The sequence below is a fragment of the Melozone crissalis genome, unplaced genomic scaffold (assembly GCF_028551555.1).
Source record: "Melozone crissalis strain CALT ecotype California unplaced genomic scaffold, PUWL_Pcris_2 ptg000005l_1, whole genome shotgun sequence".
Classification (NCBI taxonomy): Eukaryota; Metazoa; Chordata; class Aves; order Passeriformes; family Passerellidae; genus Melozone; species Melozone crissalis.
Window position 1 is genome coordinate 58,214,539 of NW_026535783.1, and position 13,104 is coordinate 58,227,642.

Genomic DNA, 13,104 nt, shown 5'->3' on the forward strand with positions numbered 1-13,104 from the left:
CAAAATCAAAAGGAAAGAACAAAAGATACAGATTTGCTATTATTGTTGGCTTATTCACATTAGGCTCTTGTGCTTATTTATTATAGGTTCAGTGCTTAATTTAGTACAAGCCCTGATGGGTGCAGCTAATTAAATTTTATTATAGCCTTCCATGTTCTATTTGAATATGATTCCTTTTTTATATCCTTGTCATTGAAGCTGATAGTAAAATACCCATTGATTTTAGCAGAATTAAATTCTGTTAGGATCTAGTAGTCAACAGAAATTCCTAAGAAAGACAGAATTCTTGGTGAAGTGTCCTCATTGCATCTTGTATCTATCTCTTTTTTTCAGTTATGCAATATACAATGACTGAGTTAAAATTTAGAAGGAAATTATTCAGAACATTTAGAGAAGACACTTTGAGCTCTGTTGCTGCACTGTTTATTTATACAAGCCTGTAAAAACCTTTTTATTTGAATTACAAACTGGTAAAAATTAGAGTGATAGCAAATATTTCATTACACTGTCATTTCCATAAGCACACTTTCTTATAAGAAAGTGTTTTTTAATTTTACTACATGCAGTTGAGATTTTCACAAGCATGAGAGAGGGAAGTCAGGAGTGTGTAAGTAGATTGGCATTTTCAGGGATTCTCTTCCTTGTCAGCATCCTGAGTTAAATAATATCTTAACATTTAATGGAAACATAAATGCCCTAAAACACCAGAAGTAGATTGCAGTGTCTTTTTTTGTGCAAGTACAAAATGTAGCCGTTTACAAATACACACTTCATCTGCAGTGATGGCCAGCTGATTTCACTTCCTTAGATTCTGTGTTCCAGGATATCATCATGTAGTTTAGCAAAGCAAAGAATGCAATACATTGATCCAGTCATGTGTTGTGAGATGTAATTTATTACCTTCTCACAGAAGAAAAATAATTTCTGCTGGAAATACTGAATTATGTCCTTGCACTTGAATTTTGCTGAAGTAAGCTATGAGGTGAAACACTTCTGGCTCTGGGCATTGACTAAGAATCTAAGGTTTTCTACCTAACAGTTCCAGGCTCCTTGTTTGGCACCATCCCTAACTCAGTGCACTCTGACAATCCATCCCTCCATTTTATGTGATGACTCAGTGATGCAAACTGAAATTTTTGTTGCATGAGGTTTGAGCAGCTGCAGTCAGTCCTCTGTGCTGATACCATCATGCTAAAATCCAGATCTCAGGATACATAAGGCGTTAACCCAGCACGACCTTCAAACATTGCCAAAGCATAAGTAGCCAGGGGAATTCCCAGGAAGCTCCAAGAGCAGTTGTGGACATGCCTGTGTGGTGAATTTGTGGACACGTCTGTAGGTTATTACACACTGAGCACTGATGCCAAGGGATTAGTTTTTCAGTGGGAGTGTTGTGATGAACAGAATTCTTTTCTAAAGACAAGGACAGATGCTATGGCTTATAAGTCTGTCTTCTCTTAGGACACAAGAAAGAACTACCTTCCCTTTATGCTTGTACTAATCTCATTGCCTTCTCTGTAATGGCCTACCATAATTTTGTAAAGTTTTTGTGGCCCAGAGTCTTCCTTCCAGCTTCTAGTGGTCTTCATAATTTCTCCTATGTTTACTGGCTCTCAGTTTTTCCTTTGTTCTTCCAGTCTCTCACAGCTGCATCTGTTCCTACAAATAATTTTTTCCCTTTCTGTCTGGATTGGCAATGTAATGCTAATGTCTTAAATCATGTAGCTCAAAAGACCTGTGCAGCAAATATGAGCATTTGGGATTCAAACATTGTGTCATGTAAACAGAGCATCTCAGGAAGGATATTGTACGTAACATTGCCTGTTTTCTTAGATGTTCAGCCTTTCCAACCTCTTGTGCAAAAATACATGAAGATAATGGCATTTGCTTGCAGCACTGAACTCTGTCGTGTTGATAGCTTGCCTGCCCAACCTTCAGGCTGCTCCCTTCTCCACCAGGTTTCTGCACAAGGATTGTCTTCTTTTACTTGCTCATGGAACCTTTTTTTCCTTAGGGAGTCAGCTTGAGAGTCTGAAGGTTGCCAGAGCAGTTGGTTCCCCATTACTGCTTTAACCTGGCATCTCCCAGCTTTGAGCGCAGGACTCTGGGCAAGTGTTAATGAGCCTGCAAGGATATGTAATCAGCCCTAAGGCTGATTAGACTCTTTTGTAGAGTTTACTAATTAAAGTTTATATCCATCCATCCATGGATGCCTGGAAAGCTGAGAGGCAGCAGCAGTATAACTGAGTTACATCACAGCCAGAGCTGTGATGGGAAGGAGGAGAGACTTCCTGGAATACTGAGACAGTCAAAGCTAGGATGTACAGTCTGCATTATGGGAAGTCCTAGAGACTCCTGTGTACGAGAGCCAGCCTGATGCTGCAATCTCCAGGTTCTGCAGTAAAATGGTAGTGAGGGAGGTGAGAGAGATGGTAGCCTCTGGAAAGCGTTTGTGCCTTACAGGATGTTGTGCTTCAGAGGAAAACTGCACTAAGCATCTGTCACCTCTATAACAGGTATGAAGATACCTACCTGAGGAAAAATTAATAATGGGAGAAGGATTAGTGCTTGGCAGTAACTGGTACTGCTACCAACAAGATAGTGTCTCTCTTTCCTTCAGCTGGAAGCAAAAAATAATTCCTATGGGCAAGTCACAAAATCTGGGAGCTGTCTTCAGTAAAAAATATGCTATTTTAGTAGATTTTTCAATAACTTCTCTTAATAGGAAGTAAAATACTAGTGATAGACAAAGCACTAATGTGTTTGGTTTAGCCCTTTGTACTGTGCTTAATGGGGGAGTACAGTGTAAGCTTTTTCCTATGAGTTGGTATTCTATGAGATTGGAACCATGATCAGTGTATTCAATTCCTTTGCACTTGAGAACACCGTTGAACTGCTCTTGGAAAGGAGCAGGACTCAACTTGCCAGGTCATTGCTACCTCTGCCTGCTGTAATTTCAGAGGTGGAACCGGTGCCACATAACAGTTGCTCTGTGGTTTGTATTATCATCTGTATAATCACCAGATGATCCAAGAGGGGCAGGAAGGGTCTCTCTTTTTCTTCAAGTTTACCTAATTATGGCTTTTCTTATATACCTCCTTTTTGTAATCCTGAAATAGATTAAACAGTCCAGATGAAAAATGCAGGTTTTTTTTTTGGTCACATCTAAGTATGCTTGTACTGCAGCTTGGCTAAAGCTCATTGAATTATTTCCAATAGCCCAAAAACTGTTTAAAAACTGCTGTCCATGTGTTTCCTTTCATAATTGTTTGAATGGCCTTTTTCAATTCTGTGAACATTGTTAACTTCTGACATTTCATTAAACTGTTAGAGGAAGTTGAGATTAGTCAGGTCGTTTCAAATCAACACAGCAAAGTCATTCAGCTGCGATAGGAGGGGAGGGGAAATGCCTACACATTTGAGTACCAGGCTGCATACCAAATGCCATACCAAAGAGGGACATTGCCCCACTGCCCATCTGGCTTCTTCTCTTAGAGCAAAAGAAGGTCGATTTACCACAGGGGATTCAAATTACAGGCCTCTCATGGGAAGAGAGGAAAGGCTGTTAGCTGTTTTTTTATTTCTCTCTTCAATTAATACTTTTTTTTTTTTCATTTTTTTTCCTTTTTTTTCCTTTTTTTTTTTTTTTTAATAATAAGAACCCAAGTTAGCCTAAGTAAACTCTTGTACATCCCTTCACCTTCCAGCATAAGAGTTCAAGGGATCTGGCTGGTACGGAGTGGCAGAGACAATGAAGATGATTTCCAGGAACAGTTTGTGCTGGCTTTGTGTGTTTGGAATTTGGAAGAGCCCAAGGTTGCTCTGCATTTCTTCTATAGAGGTGTAACACTCTTCACTAAGGGAAGGCTGAATCTCACCTACCCTGTCTGCCATCCTTGCGCCCCGAGGGGGAGGATTTGCATTACTAAAGTCCTTTGTTATGGAAATATGGCTGCTATTTAGGGTACAGCCAGATTCACAACAATAGACAAAAGATCATATCCTGCCTCTGTGAAACTTGCCATGAGCAGATTACTCTTGACTGGCGTTCCTAAGACTAGATTTATTAAGTCTTCAAAATAATTCCAGCGTTTATGATGCCACTAACTCCCTATTTTTACAGGTTGGCTCAGGTTCAAGTGTCATTTTGTCTGTCCTTTTGATACACTGTATACCAAAGGAGTGCAAAGTTAGGGGTAAACTCTACAGCCAAACTCCTGCTAATTATGATTTCTTCTCTGAATAACTAGTTGTGGTTATCAAAGATGTAGCAAAATTTCCTATTAATGCAGTGGCAGGAGAGTGTTGCATTTTTCTAAACTAACTGATCTATCCTAAAACAACCTTAGTCTATAAAAACACGGAAAATATGAGTTGCAACTGCATGAACTGTTCCTGCTTCTACTCCGACGAACTAGGAGAAAATAAGTTTAGTTAAAGAATAACAGAAGTGGACAGTTTTTGTTCTCTAAGTGCAAGTGTTTATACAACTTTTGTAGGCAGCCAGCTACCCCATCGTAGCCATTGCAGTAAGTGATGGGCTTCAGCTTCTCCAGGAATAACCTCTTACCTAAAGATGCACGTTTTTTCATTCCTTTCCTGTCTGCTTTCATAGGTAACTTATGCCCCAATGAACCCCTTTCAGGCAGGTTTATTCACCCGATTTGCACCTTGCTAATAAATTGCCATTTAGTGGCATCAAAGGAGAATGTAAGTGACCACAATCGTCCGCACCTTCCCTGAGAGTTCGGGAGACTGTCCCATTTCGTTCCACAATCCCGATCTGCACTGGAATGTCTATCCTTACCTCTGAGGACAAACTGCAAGTAAATTTCAACCACAGAGTAAGCTTGTGAAAAACCTGGCTTCTATGGTTTTATTGTGAGAGCACCACATCGTTTTCTTTAACACATGATTGAGTCTTTTACCTTCATCCCATGTGTTTATACAGGGAAAATCAGGCCATTGGACAGCAGAATGTTTAAACATTGCATATGCTTCCCTGTGCACCGTGACTAAAACAGGTCTCATAAAAATTAATTTGATAAAATTATGTTCTTTGTTGAATCAGGGATAGAAATTCATCAACCTCACTTAATCCAGTATGTGAAATGACAGGAAAAGAATCACATGGTAAGATCCATATGAAAGCTACAAAAAGAGAAGTTTTAGAAGTCATCAAAATGCACATAAACAATTTTCTGGCGAGGGCAATCTAGACCTCTGGCTTACTTGGGATGCCTGCCATCAATAGGAATCTTTCCCTTTGCTTTCAGTGGGCACTGGTTCAGCCCTTGGAGAAGTTGCTTTTGAAAAGATTTTGGCAGTTAAGGGAAGATTCCATGAGAAACAGCAGGACTCCACTTTCCATGCAAGGATCTGGGTATGCTTCAGCAGCTGTTATTCAGATGCAGCTGGACCTGCATCACAGTTTGCTTGCTGTATTGTTGAGTGTGAAATAATAAATTTACTTTTTTTAAAACTCACTGAAATGGTGAGCTCCAAAGTAAAACATGGGACATAAGTGGGTAAGTGGGAAGTGCCTTTTTTTCTTTTTTAAAAAATATTTTTCTCTTTTTTATATTTTTCTTTTTTTTTTTATTTTTCCTTTTTTTTGGGGGGGGGAGGTGGGGGCTGGGGAGTATGGGTGCTGTTTAGTTTGGTTTTGGTTTTTTTTCATGCAGTGATAACTCATACAGGAATACACCTCAGAAGTACCCTCAGTGTGCTATGTCATTCTAGGGTGGATCTTGGTTTGCTCTTTTGACTCCTTGGGCAAAAAATTACTCAGACTCTGGGATTTGTGTGTCGTTGCATTGTGGGCCCCTATGTACTTGTTCTTTGCATGTTAGTTATTTGTCAGTAGCATTTCTCTGTGGAGTATTTTATAGCGCTTGAACCACATGGAAAGTATGCACCAAGCTTAACTGCTAAATTTGGTGAATAATCTGTTGTGTGTAGATGTTGTCATGTATTTCTGAGGAAGAAAAAACCCACTAAGGGCACTCTGTCCTCTTAAAAAACACTTGTAAGAAACCGTCACAGAGCTTTAAAAGATCTTCCCTCTTCTACGTGCTGTGTGAATTTCCATGCGATTCACTACCTTCATTACTGACTAGAGCCACAAACCTCAAGCCAACAGACAGCTGGAGAGAAGCTGTGAATTTTTTGATCACATTTATTTTAAAACATTTAGCCAAAGTGTATCTGAAGTCATGGAAGACTCAGAACTCCATTCTCTGTCGTTTCTTTCTCCGTCAGCCCCATCACTTGTTCATTATATCACACTGCATTTTAGACTTACTAGTCCACTTTTGCTTACCCTCACTGCCAGCTGTCCCTGTTCTGGCAGTCCTGATGACAGCTCTCCAGCAGGTGAATGGTCTGTTGTGTATCTCATCAGGGCTCTCAGAGGAGCTACTGACCTGCACACTCAAGCAGAAATAGTGAGTCTCTTTTAGGAGTCTTAAGACATTCTGGTGCTGACCTGTTTTGGAGGAGGCACCACTGACACACAACATGCACAGTAACATGCACCAACCCACTGTTGCTTGAGCCCCTGAGGTACCCCTGAGGTCGTGAAGTGTGCTGGGCTGTGATCAGTGGCTTCCTGTGGTCCCCTTGATATCCATTCCACCAAGAGGATGAGTCTGTGGTGGCAGTCAGCTCGGCAGCCTGGCTCTCTGAAAAAGTGAAACATCCTGGTTCTTTCTCTAGGGATATTGAGCTCATGTTGTGTCCTGGCCTGAGCAAATGCCAGAGGGGCACTTCCCACTGCCAGCAGAGGCATGGGAGCATCGTGGGCGGATCGAGCTGGACATAACACAGGTACAGCCATGACTGCTTCAGGCTGTATCCAGACACTCACACCTGAGGGGATGCCTTCCAGCTGCCAAATAGAAAATCTCTGCTAAAATTGGTGTAAATGTGTGGGCTGCTTTGCTGTTCTTACTTTGGAGACTTACAAAGGAGACAAAATGCCTTACTGAGCACACAGAAATAATAGAAAATTAATGGAAAGATAGTACACTAGCAAAAGCTATATCAGGATATGTGCAGCTCCACCCAAAAGCCTAGAGGTGTGAAGACAGAAAAACATTGTATCAGTGTTTCCATCTTCACAAGAACATTAGTAAGATACTCCCAAATTTCAGCAAGCTCTTGTCAGCCAGATGTTCAAAAGCAGTCAGCTAGTCACTACATACTCCTCTGGAGTGAGGTTAGAACTGCAGAGCTGTAAGTGAATGACCTCAGCAAAAGAGAGCTGAATTTCTTAAAAAACCTGCAAGTGGGGCAGTCAAACATGCAAATACGTCACACACTCATGTAGCTGGTGCAAAAGCCTACCCACACTCTTAGTGGCTCCACATTAGGCTATTAACCTTAAGGGACAAATGGAGAATCCTGTACGTAGAATCCCGTAGGGAATGTGGTACGAAACGTCATTCTCCTTAATAAATTATTTCTACAGCTTTAAAAGTTTGGATCCTCCACAGTATGTATTTTTATTTGCTAATATTAAATGAATCCCTCTTGGAGGAGATGGGTTCTGTTGGTTGGAAATCCTTACAACTTTTAAGGCCAACATAGCACTAAATAAACTGAAACGGTTTGAACTTTTTAGACTTTTTATGCTGTGAAACAGTTATTATAGAAAAGGCATTTAGGAGCGGGGTTTTTTGCCTTCAAGAATTTTGGAGTAGTCCTTCATTTTCAGTTTCAAGATGACCAAATAGTTCCAGTAATTTCTGAGCTCCCTGCCAGTTTATTATTAATGCAACTGGCTACAAACCAGCTGACTGATGTCAGTCTCATAATAAAGAGCGACAAAGCTGGACAAGGGTCCCATGAGAAACCAAAGAAAGAGGATCAAACACAATTGTAAACCTGTGCAAAAGGCTACAAGATCTCTGGCAACAGTTTTACCACTTTTTATAGCACTCTTTATTCTATAGCTTTTATTTCTTTTTCTTTCGAAGATATTTGCACATTGCATTATTCTCTGTTTTGTTATTTGTCTGTTTGGGTTTTTTTAGTGTCATGTAATGGAGTACACAACTATTCTTATGTAATGTGAGTGCATAACTATTTAATATGACTCATGAATATATCCCAGAAGGTAGAGCATCCCTAATTATTTGCTGTGTTGTCAGCTGTGATCTCAGGTTTGTGTCTTGCAGTTGTTTAAATTAATTGTAATTGCGAAGAAAAGTCATCTTTTCCAAGGCTGCAACAGCAATTTTTCTAGTTATTTTGTGCATCGGAGTATAGCTGCACACACCCAGAGATCTCTAGACATCCATAAACCTTATGGGTCCTGTTTCTGCAGAAACAGAAAACAAGCACTAGAACAAGCTCCCCCCCCCAACTGGGTCCTTCCTTCATCTTTCTATTTGCAACTTAATCTGTCTGATTAATACTAGATTTTTAAGGGTGGTGTTATAGAAAAGTCATTGCAAAAAGGAAAAAAAATAACAGTTGTAAGAAGTTACATGGATCATTCAAGACAGTACTAGACCAGATTGTCATCTGGTTGTCTTGGACTTAGCTCTAGATTAAAAAAGACAACAGATTTAGGTTCCTCTTCAGTACTCTGCCTAATTTTTACTGCCCTGCCATTCAGGATAGGTTAATGGAGGGAGAGTTGTATCTCCAAGGGTAAGATCTGTGGAAACCATCATTGCCAAAAATGAATTCTGACCTAGCCAGTAAGAATGCTGTAGAAAAGGAAACACTGTATGAAATGCTGCAGGGAGTTACCTTAGTCAGAGCTGCAAGGACATGGCATGTGACTCTTCTCTCCTTATAGCCATGAAAAGTTGTTTTCCATATTTACATCTGAAGTCCATTCGGGGATAAATAGGATTTGATCCCTATTGGGATCAAATCCTATTTATTGAAGTTGTCCTTGGGATCCAGTACAACATATCCTGCAGATCAGTACATCTCTACAAAAGACATCCAGACTTTCACATGCAAGGATCAAAAAAAAAAAAAAAGAAAAAAAGAAAAAAAATGATAAGAGGGATGGGGCGATGGGGGAAGCATTTTAAAGAAGATTTGGGTCTCAACAACTGCTTTTATCTCATTTCCATTGACAGAACTGTATCTTTACTGTCATCTCTGCTACTCCTCTGGTGATAAAAAGTTTCCAGCCTTCAGGCATTATGAATATGTAAAGCATTCCACCAGATTCAAATACCATCTTTCTTCAATGCAAATCTACAAGGGTGGTTTTCAAGCATACAATAGGCAACACCTAACCTTGAAAAACTCACTCTTTTTCAGGAGATGGTAATGTGCTCTGGGAGAAATTCAAACTTGACTCAAGCCAGACTATCAATTCAAATAAATTGCCCTTACGATAGAGTTCTTTTTTTCCAGATTTCTGCATGGTATGAAACACTGGCATTTACAGAGGGCAAAAGTTTGACTACAAAAGCACAAAAAGCCTCATAATGTCATTTGTTCAAGGGGTCCATCAGTACATTAAAAGGAAAGAAAAACAAAAAAAGCTTTTGCTTTACATTTTTTTTCTGGCATCTAAAGATTAGAGAAGACTCCTGTTACAGTATTCAGGGTTCTTACTTTTTGCATTTTCAAAATTGTTAATTGTTCATTATTATGGCCCTTTCTTCTAGTCCATTTACAAGCTGCAGTAAACGCCTACATAGGTCAAGATTTCTCAAAGGCTTAAAGGCCTCTCTTCAGCAGAAAGAATTCACAGAATTCACAGTAAGGCCCAGAATAGAAAAAAGAGAACAGAGAGAAATCGCCATGGAGGAGGATTACCCCAGGCTTTATGGACTAGACATCACTGGCATCACTGGATGCCTTCATATCAATATGGTTAAGGCCAGAACTTATTCTCTCCTCTTAAACTCTCCTTACCTCTCCACAGGGTTTCCTGTGCTTAGTAAGAGTTTGTCAAATACACAATGCAAGGAGGGTCCATGGGAAAGGACATGTAGTATTAAGACACAATACCACTGCATTAGGTAATGAAACAAAGAAAAACTGTATGAAGTAACATTCCCGTTCCACCTTCCCTAACTTCTTCCCACAGATGAATGTTAATCCAACTGAAAGTTGTTGTCACCAGATGGAAGGGCACAGAAATTTAGAAGGTGGGCGTCCATCTTTGTACACAGTTCCTGTGTCAGAGATTAATTAGACTTCGCCATCTGTAAATGGATCCTGAGGACTACACGGAACTGGGACATTTGTTTCACATCTGTTTGCAAAGACAGAAGCACTGGCTGCACAGTGGTCTCCTCACTCTGAATTGGGGCAGTGGTTCTATACAGACTCAGAGGGAAGTGTGCCAGCAGCACCACTGAACATGCATTACATGTAATACAGCAGGAAATTTGGACAGCAGCTTGTTATAACACTGTTTTGGAAGTGCATGAGTCACTATGTATCAGGAATGTGAACCTTTCTCAGCATGTTTTTGTGCTTGATATCCTCTCATGCCATTTGAGAAAGCCTGAAGGGCCAAAGCTGAGTTAGTTTATCCAGGATCTTCATACTCAAATACTCTAATCCATTTTGGTCACCTTTCCTTCTGTTTACAAAAAGCCAGAATGCAATCCAGTACTTTCTTCCCCCATTAAACATTATTTAAAACACTTTTGTAATTTGCACTAATTTCCTTCTAAGTTAGAGCTGCCCAGTGAGCCTTTCACCTCTGCTTTTGCACTGACTGACTTCTCTGATGCCTTCAGATGAAGCTCCCTCACTTCTCACTCCACACCACCGTGTGTACAGTCCTCCTTCATTGTTCTGTTTCAAGATGTTTCTTGCAAGACCAGACAGCAATGCTGATAAAATCACGTATGAGCTCTGCATGCACTAAGCATGCCAGGAGATGCCTCTGCATTTCCTTTGCTTCCTTTCTTTTCTCCCACTGACAGTTGTTTCTATCTCCAGAACTGCAAATCTGTCTCTGAAGCCTTAGGATTCAGTCAGGACTCTGAATTACACTGATGGCAGAAGGTTCCTCTCTCTAACCAATGCCATAATCTTGACAACATCTCGCAGTTTTTTCTTACATTAAAATCCAGCACCAAACTGAATTACCCTTCTCTTATCAACCTATTAAAATATGTTTATTTATTCTGATAAATACAGATATGCACATATGCACACAGTCTTTCTCTCTCCACCTGCTCTCCTTACCTTGCCCCCAACCCCCATTTAAATACAGTGTATTCCAAATTATAAAAATGCAAGAAAAATCATTGTGGTTGTCCTCAGAGCAGACTGCAGACAAATGGTAAGGTTTCCATCTTGCAAATAATTAGATGTGTTGTATTGAATTAAACTTTTGAGCAGCAAACTAGTCTCAGTAAAGATGAGTCACACTTAGGAAGGCTCTCAGATGAAGACTGACAGACCTGTGATGGTGTCAGTGATGAGTCTTATTCACGAAGTCTTCAGTGCCTAACAGGCCTTTTAGATATCAGCACTTTGGTGTATTCACCATGTCTGGGACCCAGCCCTCCTGTGTCTGCAGTCATCCCCGAGGTCATGACAGTACTCAGAGCCTGCCTCACAGGTGAGAACAAGGGAGATGCACAAAACTGGGCTTCTCCAGCCTTTGCGTCTTACTGGTGTGGTCGAGCAGGAATAGCCAGAGCTGTCTCTTGCTTAACTGTCCCCTGAATCACAGCCAGGAAGCAGACAGGTCCTGCCCATGTCCAGCAGTCCAGCAGTAAAAGGACTTGAATGGGAGATGGGGGATTTGGGAGAGTGAATTCCCCCTTCTTTTCCATAATACATGTGGAGCAGATTTACAGTAAAGATATAATCTATCAGAGGTCTTCCTAATCATCAGCCCCACAGAACCAATTCTGTCAGTTGTCTTTACATGTGACAAAGTCAAAGACATACCAAAATGATGCCTGATTTCTAACCAGGACTGAGGGGGTTTTTGTTTTGCCTTTTTTTTTTAATTTTAGAAAACTAGTTAATACTTTTCAAACAAAGACAGTACAAATGACTTGATAGAACACAAGCCATACCATGAACATACCCGGCAAATAGAATCTTAAAATTGCATTGCATGTAACTTTTTAACTGTGTAACATGTTTTATAGACCTGCCTTTATATGCTGTAAGTAGGCACCCTCCTATTTCTTCCTATAACTTTCCTCTTACATTTCATTCAGCCGAGAAACACAGTGTAAAACACGACACAGAATTTACACAGATTCACGGTTACAAAAATTTTTTAAGAGTACAGGTAACTGAGCAATAAAAATCATGCTCAGTCCTGGGTACTTCTGCCAGCCTGCTGTGGCTGCTCCAGCATAAGTTAATTTATCACAAGCTTTGTGGACTCTTAAGCAAAACAAAGCTCAATTTCCCAGTCAATGACTGCAGGACGTACCCTCTGCTAGCTCCTGAGTCTGGGATGGGGTGCTCCTCATTTGCCTATTTTGAACAAATTCAAGGCCTTTTATGTGTCTCAATTGCTTTAGTCATACAAAGTGTGTACAGTGTGTGTGTAGCCTGATAATATATTATCATTTGGGAATTTAATAATTTTAATAATAATAATAACAACAACAATAATATTGTTAGAGAACTGAACAAGCTGAGTCTGTGCCCTGAATCTATACCCATGACAGTAGTATCTGTGACATTTCTGTGACATTTATCTTCACAGTACCTACCTGCAGCATTGGACCACTGTTTTCCCTGCCTGAAACAAGGGAAAGACACAAGGCATACATTAGCTCATGCCTTGCATTCCCATTCAAGCCCAAGATCCTGAGAGCCCACACCACTTCTTTGTTGATTCACACTCTGATGCAATCCTGCAATCCAGGAAGGGAAACTCAACAATACTTCGATGCCTTTTGTGCCTGAAGGTGAATCCCTTCTTCCAAGATATCACCACCACTTAAACCTGTGCCTTTGCACACTCCAAGTCCTCCCTCCTCTGACATGGCTAAAAAATCATGGACCTAGCTGGAGGGATGTAAACAATTCAACCAGGGCTCTGTAGAAATCTAGAGACTACCTTTACCTTAAAAACTACACTGTTATTTCTCACTTCTTACTAATAAAATGCACAATGATCAGCAATATCATCCA